Genomic DNA, 11,802 nt, shown 5'->3' on the forward strand with positions numbered 1-11,802 from the left:
TCTTTGCTTCCTGAGTAGCTAGGATTACAACCATAAGTCACCAGTGCCTGGCTTCTTACAGTCACTTTTAACTATTTGTTTTCACTAGAGAATGACATAAAGCAATAATGAGATTTGATAGTCAATTTTTTGGTTACCTGATTTACCAAATATGAGGAGTAAAACTGTTTCTAAAATAAGTATTATAAATACTAGATGTAATGTAGTATAATGTAGTATTTATGCTACATTATATATAGTAAGACATTACATGTCTTACCTGCTGTATAATATATTGTGTATGACATATATTATCCATACAAAGGTGCATGTAATATTTTAAATTCATTCTAAAGCATCGATTCTATGTGAGATCAACAAAATGGTTATTGACAGGGATGCTATAACTTTGAAAAAGAAGAAAAATATTTATAATTCTCCATTGTCTCTCTGTCTAGCCAACAATGCGAACAGGACTGCAATCAGCATCTATTATTCTATGCTGGTGCTTGTTCAATCCAGGTACAACCTGGTGCCATTCTCCTTTTACATTGTTCCTTCTGCAGTGTGTTCTGGACTATAGGCTGTGCCACATAGATTCAAACTCTCTGCAAGAGAAGAACTTGTGTCTCTGATCCTGGGAATGCTCTTACAGACTTTCTACAATGTCACTTTCCTACCTGGATTTCCTGAATGAAACAAGGAATGGCCAAGTTCAGGCACACTTCCAACGTCATACAAGCCACATTTGATGACTAGTGGGGAAGGAAGATTCATAACTCACAGAATGATCTTGTGTTTTATTATGATGCCACTAAAGCACAATTTCTCTTCCTCTATACCACCTTTCTCCCCTTCTTCAAAAAATATATATGTGGGGGCTGAGAGTTTGGCCTAGTGGTAGAGTGTTTTCATAGCATGCATGAAGACCCAGGTTCTATTCTTCGGTACCACATACATAGAAAAAACCTGGAAGTGGTGCTGAGGCTCAAGTGGTAGAGCCTTGAGAAAGTCCAAGGACAGTGCTCAGGCCCTGAGCTCAAGCCCAGGACTGGCCAAAAATGTGTGTAGATTTCACAAATTCTACCTTGTTTGGTACATCTTTATCCAGGTCTCAATGGACTTGCCTTGGTTTACAGCGTATAGTATCCAGCAAAGCAGATTTTAGAAAACATGTTGTAACTGGATCCACATTCCTTGCAGAAGGCTTTATTTCTAGTGGTATATGGAGCATGGATGTCTCAGAGCCTGAACTGCAGTTGTTAAACTTTCATTAGTGAATTTGACTAGCAGTACAATCAAATATATTGAGTGTAATGAGAAATATTATGGAAAAAGAATTATTATATAATAATGAATTGGGACCAGCCTGTAATTCTAACTCTTGAGAGTGAGAGAAGAGATGGGAGATTTGTAACTCAAGGCCAGTTGAACAAAAATCTAGCTGCCCACCTACTGCTCACACTTATACCCATAACTGCTCATGAGATAGACACCTGGTATAACACAGATCAAAGCCAGCCCAAGCAGAAAAGTCTCTGAGACTTAATCTTCAATTAACCACCAAAGTGAATAACTGCAAGCATGACTTAGGTGGTATAGCATCAGGCTTTGGGAAGCAAAATGAGCTTTGAGTTCAAGTGTCAGTACTGACAAAAATGGCGAGACATGCATCACAACAAATATGTTAGGCATGTTATGCATTTATATTTCTAGCTACATGGCTGAATAAGCGCGAAGATTGAAACCTGAGACAAGCCCTGGGCAAAATTGCTAAACTATCTTAAAATGAAAGAAAGAGAGAGAGAGAGAGAGAGAGAGAGAGAGAGAGAGAGAGAGAGAGAGAGAGAGAGAGAGAGAGAGAGACAGGAAGCAAGGAAGAAAGAGCTGAGATCATGGCTTCCAGCAGCCAAGGACCTGCTTCAGAAGAAAATGACCCCAAATTCAAACCTTAGTCCTGTCAAAGAATGACAAGTGGAAATAAATGTCATTATTTGAGTGGTTCATTAAGATTTAGTAAATAAATAAATTCATAAATGGAGGATAAAATAACTCCCTTTTAAGTATATAAGGCTTTCATCATCTAAATCTTGTAGAAAAAGAATAAAGACAAACTTAATTCTTTTTTCCCATATATTTTTATTGTAATTAATAGAAGGGTTACATTATTTTCACCAGATAGAAGGTGCATTGCTTCACATACATTGATACCCTTTCTCATGTCTTGGTCCCCATTTCCCTCTACCCACCCTCATCCCTCATCTTATTTTATTCCTTTCCTATCCGACTTCATAGGTCCAATTAAGTGTAAACCCTAGGAACAATTCTCCAATTAGGCAGGATCACTGGGCTATAGTTAGGAATATGTCAGATAAGAGTCATTGGTGTCAGGACAGCAGCACATAAATTTATGTCCTTAGGGGTTAGTGAGCCATCACCTTTCTGAAGATAAATCAGAGGATTTGGGCCTGGAACGAACAAGAGACTCCTTAGAATCTACTCTCACCCTGTCCTGTGTCTGCAACCTATCCAAGCTCTGAAAACATGGGATCTACCAGAAGAGGAAAAAACTAAGCAAAGAAGCAACTCACAATCTATGCAATGTCTGGTTTCGGAGGACTGGGGAGTGTCTGTAAAACTCCATCCTGAGGACGCTGGGAAGTAAAGGAAGCTATGGACAACTTACCTCATCAGAAACACTGCTGGGATGCAGGATAGAAAGTCTTACAAGGACCACAAGATTAGAAGTATATATGTTGTTAGGATAGATCAAAGACTACTGGGAAAAGTGGTGAGCCACACTAAACTGGATTATTTGAGTTATAATAACAGATGGCAGACAAATTTCAGTTATCGAGAGAAATGGGAATAATGGAGTGTTTATTCTACATGAGGTAAGGAAATCTGCCAGGTGACTGCAGTCCCAAGGATGCATTTTAAGAACAATGAACAACCAATTGGGAAATCCAGTGGTGATTCACTTACAGGACTCATTGACTGTGACCAAAGGAGATGATGGGACAGAAATGAACATCCCAGCAATCATTGACAAGGCTGAAGAGAAGATCAACAGGCCAAGCTCAGTTGTCCCCATGAGAAAGTTATCATCTCATATGCAGGTTGAACATTTTGGCTTTTACTAGATCTGGAAAATGTGGTGAAAAAGAGATGCTATGTCATCAGCCAGAGGGATGCTATGATAACACACACACACACACACACACACACACACACACACACACACACGGAAATATTACTACCAAAGGCAGCTAACTTGGTTGACAATTTAGAGAGAACATTCAGCTACTTCACGGGGATATGGTCATGAATTGATTTACTGTAGTGTGATCTGAAGTTGAGATAAAAATAATTAAATATGAATTCAATTCCAGCCAAGATCAAACTACTGGTCCCATAGATGCTTGGTGTTCATTTCTCTAACCAACAGTGAATATGTAGAAAGAGCTCATAAGGGAGTTAACCAAATTCCTATATTAATTTTGGGTCGGTGAGAAAGGATGGTTTTTTAGCAGAAATATTTAGCTAAGATATAACTAGAAGTAACATATTTTACTCTGTTTTGTTTATCAATTTCTGTTTTGAAAATATATAAATCAAAAGGAATGACTGATTGAAGGTTGTATAGCTGATATGAGTGAAGTCAGAATTGGAACCTGTGCTTGTTTATTTTCAAAGCCAATTTTTGTTCTACCGATATGAAAAGGTGCCTCCAAGTTGAAAGGTATGAATTTCAATAGGTTAAAAATAAGCTTAGCAGAATGTTTGAGTCCCTTATTTAAATAAGCTGATCTAGAAAGGGAGTCAGAGAATGAAACTAATGCAGGGAGCAATATATATATAAATACAAAATGAAAAGGTCAGAGAATGCAAGGCAATACTTTACATTTGAATTTGAGCAAGTCTTCAGCTATCAGAGAGATTGTGATAGATGCAAAATGAGAAAGACAAGTAGGTTCACATGAAGTTGTTCATATTTTAAAATGTATCAAAATTATTTCACTGTCTTTGCTTTCATACAGTGCAATAAGATCTTCAGATGAGTAATGTGCATATGGACTTAAATATGAAGTTGAAATCATTTCAAGGAAGAATTTAATGTTAGACTCGTATTAATCTTGCATGAGGTTATTTTTTTGGTAGTCCAATGACATCATACTCCACCAACTTTTTGTAATCCAAGCAGTTAAATTCAGAGTGATTAAATTAAACCTAATACTGAAAAACCGAGGACCTTGAATACTATAATTATTTATTTGTGAACCATTTGGTTGTATCAATATGACAGTATGACAAATATGCTTTACATATTTACAAACAAAGAACTATACAGAAGAAATAATTAAGCTTTATGAGCAAACCAAAGCAAGCTGAAAATTTTATTTATCATACTATGGCACAGGATTTACCTTTAATACATTATAATATAAAAATAATGTTATATTATCGACATTTTTGTTACCTGTCTTTTAATAATGCAGATTTTTGTCAAATCAGTAAAAATCAATGAATGTTCAATATATAGTTGTTTGGGTTTTTGTTGTTTTTTTGGGTGTTTTTTCATATGTTTTTTTGTAATTAATAGAAGGATTACATTATATTCACCAGATAGAAAGTGTATTACTTCACATTCATTGATACCCTTTCTCATGTCTTGGTCCCCATTTCCCTCCCCTCACCCCCACCCCTCATCTTGCTTTCCCTCCTTCCCTATCCTATTTCAAATAACCAAATAAGCATATATAAAGTATATCAGATAACAAGGTAAAACACTGTAACCATATGAGATAACCAAGGAACAGCAAAAGAGATGAGAAATAACATAGTACATTAAGGACAACAATCACTCATTATATGGCTTTTGTTTCTATATCCTGGAGGTCCTTTCATTTAGCGTCATACTTTATGGCCTTATATATCTAGGTTTTGCTCTATTGTAAATCTCTGCTAGGAGAGCCCAAGTTTTCTACTGATTATAGTATCGGTATTTTATAAGATTATTCTGTTTCTACAAAGACACATAACACACACAAACCACACATATATAAACACACATACAAATGCACTTAATGAAAACCAGCAATAGGCAGATGGACTTGATAATATGATAATATTTTTTCTAATGGATTATGAATGCAGAGAAATTATGAGTCTGAGTTTGCCATCGAGGCAAAGGATGACACCTGAGCCCAAGTGAGTACTGACTTCTATTTCTTTATCACCACCATGAATCAACTTTTATCACCCACCTGTCAAATCCCTCTTATGGACACATACACATACACACATACTTGTAGAAGATTAAGCTAGTGAGGAAAAGTTATAAGCCCATTTCTGTTTCTTAATTACAAACTTATATGTACTATTGTCTGCTTTGTTAATGCTATGATATGGATGTTATATTTCTTGATACTGGATAATTGTTAGAATTATAAATTTTTAATGAATTTGATTGGCATATCCTACACAAATTATATGTTGAAAAATCAGTCTGCAAGTAATAAATATTAGATAATGATATTAATACTAAAGTTTAGAGTTACAAATATTATTAATATCAGAAATTCATTGAAATCCATAACAGTAACATGGATTAAACAGATGGATAGAAAACTGTTAAATAAGCATTTCATATTTCAATAACAGAAATACTTTTGGTGTACCAAGTAAGAAACACACACACACACACACACACACAAACACACAAATTGCTACTGCACAATAACAATTAAACAAGATTGGAGAAAAATTCTCCAAATTAAGATTTCCAGTAGTCTGGAAAACATAGTCTTGCAGGAGGAGTGGGAATTCAAACCCTAACTAAATCTCATTAAGCCCAGTAGGTTTTGTGTCAAGGAAGTTGACCTATTCTACTTCCTCCACACAAACACATGGCAGTCCTGAAAAACAAGATGCTCCTCCATCAGCAGCCCAGCAGGTGTCAAATAGGGCACTGGAAATGATTCAGAGACAAGGACAGGAGTGAGCAGAACAACTTGGATTAATAGACAGATTTAATGCACAAGGCAGTCATGTAAACTGAGATCACAGACGGTTGATTAATTAGTACAAATATTATGCTAATAATTTATAATTTTAAAAACAGAGTGCTTGTTTGTGCATGGCCAGTAGGCCATTCCCTCTCTCCAACGTCTAGACCTGTGTGAATCTTCCTCAGATAAACTAAAACTCAGCACATGAAGAACTTGAATTTCATCTAAGGCTTTCATCTGACCAGAGTAAGTCAACTAAATGGGCACAATTTGCATTTGTTCTTAGAACCCAACAAATTTAAGTGAAAGAGAAGGAAAGCCATCTACATGTAACAAGGTCTTGGGAACCCTGGAAATTATCTTTTCATTACAATTTGACAGAGAAGCTTCTGATGAAAATAAAACACTAGAGGAATGAGTATGGAAATGTTTGATTCTATACATCACATCAACAGAAATCTGGCTACCAGAAAATTGATATGCTAAAATAGCTTACCAATATACTTCCTTTCACCATTTTAAAATGACATGGAAAAATTAGTACCTTTCCCTCAGCGAATAAATTTTAGAGACTGGCACACTTATTTGTTACAAGTATAGGTGAAAAATAAAACTTAGATGAATTTTAGTTGGCATTTTTCTGATAACCCACATTTCTAATGTGGATTAAACAGATTTTATATTATAATTAGTAACAGTCTATTTTGGCCTGAAGGAAAGGAAAATTTGTTAAAGTAGCATAAATTTCCCTAAGAAAGAAGTTACAATGATTAAATATAGTATTTGCTCTTGTCAGAGCTCAGTCCAAAGATGATCTACAAGGTAGGAAATTCAAACATCTAAACTGGGAGGATATTTTTAATTAATCATCTAAGCGTAAAATGAGGCTCATTCAAATTTTATACTTAAAATAGTATATACATCTCCAAAAGTACTTACTAAACAGCTGTTCATGGAAGTATATATTAAAAGGTGGTGACAGACATATATTTTATTGAGGAAGAATATTAAGAAGAATAATCAAGTTAGCAAGCACTTTGGTTTAATTAAAAACCAAGTTATAGTGACTAGAAAGCTAGGAATTGCATCGTATTGAAGAGGAGGAAATCTCCTGGTAGATATGTACAGTTCCTCAGTAATATATGGCAACCAATTAACCAATAAATCATCATAGGTATTCTTTTAATAACCTTAACTGAAATTCTGTCACAGTGCTTGGAAGTCATCTCTGGAGTCCTGACAGTAATTTGGATGTGTTTCAGAACAATGGTGTTTCCATGAACACACTCCTTTTTACTTGTTAAATGTTATTCCTTAAGTTCTGGGCCCTGCACACAACTGAGGACCACAACTAATGCTTGCTTGTAAAGGAAATGCAGAATATCCATGAGTAGTAGAGTGCTTGCCTAGCATGCACTAGGTTCAATCCCTTGGTACCACATACACAGAAAAAGCTGGAAGTGGTGCTGTGGCTCAAGTGGTAGAACACTAGATCTGAGAAAACTCAAGGTCAGTATCCAGGCCCTGAGTTCAAGCCCTAGGACTGGCAAAATGCAAAATTAAAAAAAAATAATATATAGATCACAACATTTGATTGCAAGAAAAAAATAGGAAAATAGTGTTAAAATTTGTTTTAGAAATTTTTAATTTAAAAAATACATGAAATATGCCAATATAATCTGAATGAGAAGTGAATGTGCTCAGTAGCAAAATAAAAATAAACACCACCACCACTATGCCACACAGCAATATTTAATGTTAAATAAGGCCATAAAGGCCAAAACTGTTAAGGCTACCAGGAGAAATGAAGTGTTACTCCCTGGGTTAGAGGAACAAAGTCAATTAAGAGTCCATCCTTTCTGCTAAATGTTAGGTCATGGATTCACTTGCACATGTTTGCTTATCCAAATGCGTCCTTCAGAGGCAGGCTACATTACAAGGTGTGGAGACGGTCTCAGACACCTGCTCCTGAGCCTCAGTAAGTAGCTGCCTACCAACAGCAGTCCCTTCCACACAGTGTGCCATTGATTAGCTTTTCCTCACAGCCCTCCAGGAGTAGAGAATGACTATACCAGCATTTCTCCCAGTTCACCATCACCTCCCACCAGCTCTCTACTGGAGGGAGAGAGAGGGAGGGAGGGAGGGAGGGAGGGAGGGAGGGAGGGAGGGAGGGAGGGAGAGAGAGAGAGAGAGAGAGAGAGAGAGAGAGAGAGAGAGAGAGAGAGAGAGAGAGAGAGAGAGAGAGAGAGAGAGAGAGAGACAGACAGACAGACAGACAGACAGACCCAGACACACAGAGAGAGACAGAGACAGAGACACACAGAGAGAGACAGAGACAGAGAGCTTTAACTCTTCAACATGTGCAACCTTTTAACATCCAGGAACCATGAACCATTAGTGAAGGGATTTAATATTGCTGATTGAGTGGTGCCCGATCTGCTTCTTACCACCATTTCCAGCATCAGCTATCTGGGATGAGCTTATCTAGAATCAGACACCGAGAAGAAGACGAAATTCAGAGACTTCGTGGAAGAGGCCTCTCCAGAGATGGGCCTGTGGAGAAGTCGGAAAGAATCGCTAAGAGGGAGATGATTTGCAGTGCAGTAGCAATTAAAATCTCAGCTGATCCTGGAGCTAACTCTGAAGCTGGGGAGGCCTTGGGGACCTGAGAGCTGGGATTAGATCCCATTGCCGCCTAGTTCTGGTAGGTAGTTTCCTGTATCAAGAGGAATTCTCAATCAGAAGCTGTCTAGAAACCATCTAGGATTAATAAGATAGAGCACTATAGTGCAATATTTGCCATAGTACTGGTGTACATATTACAGTAACTGTGATGTTCAGAAGGAGCCCAAAACTTTCCCCAACTAGAAGATTCCTCTCAGTTTTGCTCCAAAAGCTCCCATAGACCATGAAGGCAAAATGTACATGATATTAAAATGGTTCCATTATTAGCAGGCATTATGCTTTGTGGATACGAGGATAAACAAAATTAAAATAAGGAAAGATGGTGACATTAAAATTAAAATATTCCCTTCCTAGTAAAAATCCAGACATTGAAATATGCTTTTCTTATTAACTAGTCAAACCTTTATCTTTTCAGTGTCATTTAAATAAATCTCATTTCCCAACAGAGTTAGGTTTTATATTTAAACTCAGTCGGAGCTCTACTGATTTATAAAAGGGAAAACTCAAATGTTAGAACCCAGCAAGTTAGACTATCTTCCATGTGATCTTGAAAAGGTCAATTAAGCTCGTCAACATTTTTTTTTTCATTTGTAAGATGAAACCATTGAAATAGCTCATTTTTAATGTTCTTTCCAAGCCGAAAAGCATTGGTTGATTTTATTCTCTTTGTGGAGAAATAATGCTCTTCGTTGAGCCTATACTTTCCAAATCTGTTTTTTCCATTTATCCTCCTCACTACTTGAACAGCTTTGACTTGAAATGTAAGGCCGCCCCCGGCCAAGCTGTCCTGCTCTGCCAAGCTGGCAGAAGCCAAGCTGCTGGGGAATGTGCGTGCGCTTGCATAGTCCACAGCATTATTTCTGGTATCATAAGAAAAGGTGATTGTATTTTATTTTTGACTGACTAGAAATAATTGGTGCATACTTATTCAATACTTGCCAAATGTGATGGTCTGGTACATACGCACTTGGGGTAATGATCAAGGTAAAGCGAGAGGCATAGCATCACATAAACGTTCACTATGTTTTGTGATGAGAACATGTAACATTCTTCCATCCAGCTATTTTAAAGCCCACGTAATGTGACAGTTATGAATCTGGGTGCCACAGAACCCCAAAACTCTCTATAGAAGGAGTGCCTACAGAAATGTACCATAGTTCCCACTAACTAATAGTTTCAGTTCCTCGATTTCCTCCTTCTTTCCCAAACCTCTGATAATCTCCATTCTGGTCTTCATATTTATATAGCACTTCACGAAGAAGGCATCACTCAGTCCAATTCAAAAGCATGATCTAGTAGCTAGTGAAACATTTCTAACCAAGGCTGATGGATAAATGTATTTGTGAGTTGAAAAATATTTGGTCATTGTTTTGAGAATGTTTAAGAGTGTAAAATTCAGACTAGATTCATAGACCATACGTATAAGTATAATCTATCTATGCAGATATCTATGTACATCATACCTATCAATATCTATAACTATATGTATAAGCCTATTTGTAAGGATAGATAGATAATTACTTTGTTCTGATTACTGTTATATTATTAATGTAGAGCTTTAGAGAAATGTACCTGAGTTATCAATCACAGCTCATGTTATTAAAAGAATGTAAGCAAATCGCAGCAGCAGAGGGCCTAGCCCATCTGTGGTTGTGTGAGATTTGGCTATCATGCCGACTTTCCTTCATGAAATAATTTTCCCTCCTCACCCCCCCCAATTACTCAGCCTGTCAATGCTTCAGGTGGATGGAGGTTGATCTAAGTTCTGGACATGTAGTGACCTCTGAGCTCCTCCCTGCCACCTCTCCCCTGGAGCACTGCCAGGAAGAGACACAAGGCCTGGGCTCCCAGGTTGAGCCAGACAGTAAGGCACAATGCCAGCACTACAGCCACTACCAGGAGATATGCAACTGAAGGATTGTGAACTGGATGTGAGGCAGGTTTAAAGTTCATGTGAGGCTGAATAAGAGCAACTAAAGCACAGTGATCTAGAGGCAGGCAATGCAGTACTAATGAATGCATATGAAAGCAAATAAAATTGGATGAGAATAGAAACTTCTGAGCCTTCAAGTTGTGAAAGTTCAGAAGGGTCAGAGTGAAATCAAGATCTGAGGATTCTGATGACAGGTGCCTAAATAACTAATAAATCAATTTGGGTTTTCGGACTACTATGAAATATATAAACTTTTCATCTCCATTTATTATGCATTAGATGTTCACAGAATGATGTAGTCAAATATGTCAAGGAAATTATTTGGCAAAATAATGTTTCATTTTATTCATTTGTTATGGAGACATAGATGGACACAAATATTTTTAATCTCCTCTAAGTGTGATGTATTTAATGCATTTCTACAACTTTATCAACATAATTAAAATTATAAATTACAACCTTGGGAATTCTTAATATTGTAATAGCTACATGACTAATCGAAAGATGAGTTTGGGCATTTCTCACTGAAAAAATAAAATTAAGGTAATTTTCTCTTTTATTACTTTATGTAATGATTTACTGAAATCTTAGAGAATATGAACACCTTAAAATTTCATACAATTGTGCCTACTTATCACTGAAGCCATTTTTATATTAACATAATATATTTTAATAAATGTCACTGTGAATGCAGGCTGTGAAAAAAATCAGGGTTAAAATAGATCCTGCTTTTGTTTCTAATGGGAAAAATCTTCCTTCTTTAGCCACAGCCTGTCTTTTCTTCCTATTCCTTTCCTCCTACCCTACATTGCCTGAAAGATGGTATTTCGACCTCCAACAGAATGTGGTGCACCACAGATGCTCTGAACTCTTCTGCCCTGATCTATAAGCATTGGGACAGAAGAAATGCAAGGCCTGGTGTCAAATAGTGCTGACCAAGGCCTTGGAACTAAGCGCTGCTCTTCACCTCATCTTGGAAACCAATGAATCCTTCAACTCCTTTCTAGACTAGCCAGTACCCTATTAAGAATTACCCTATCCCTGGCTTAGATCACTTAAGATCACTTTACTCATTTTTATGTAGTCATGTGTTGAGTCTGTTCTATTGTTTTACACCATTATTATGATGTAATTAGAAATAATCATGAATATTTAAGGTTTACAACTTTATGATTTGACCCATCTAATTACTCT

General features: G+C 36.8%; 1 long non-coding RNA gene across 1 annotated transcript in view; it reads right to left on the minus strand.

Moving 5' to 3' along the window:
• Positions 1-8,537, minus strand: part of LOC150064646 (uncharacterized) — a 33,104-nt gene extending 24,567 nt beyond the window's left edge. Inside the window, exon 1 of the long non-coding RNA XR_016535179.1 lies at positions 8,438-8,537. This is a non-coding gene — a long non-coding RNA (uncharacterized LOC150064646). The remainder of the gene's footprint in view (positions 1-8,437) is intronic.
• Between the last annotated feature and the right edge of the window lie 3,265 nt (positions 8,538-11,802).

The sequence above is a fragment of the Megascapheus bottae genome, chromosome 4 (assembly GCF_031878675.1).
Source record: "Megascapheus bottae isolate mThoBot1 chromosome 4, mThoBot2.hap1, whole genome shotgun sequence".
Taxonomy (NCBI): Eukaryota; Metazoa; Chordata; class Mammalia; order Rodentia; family Geomyidae; genus Megascapheus; species Megascapheus bottae.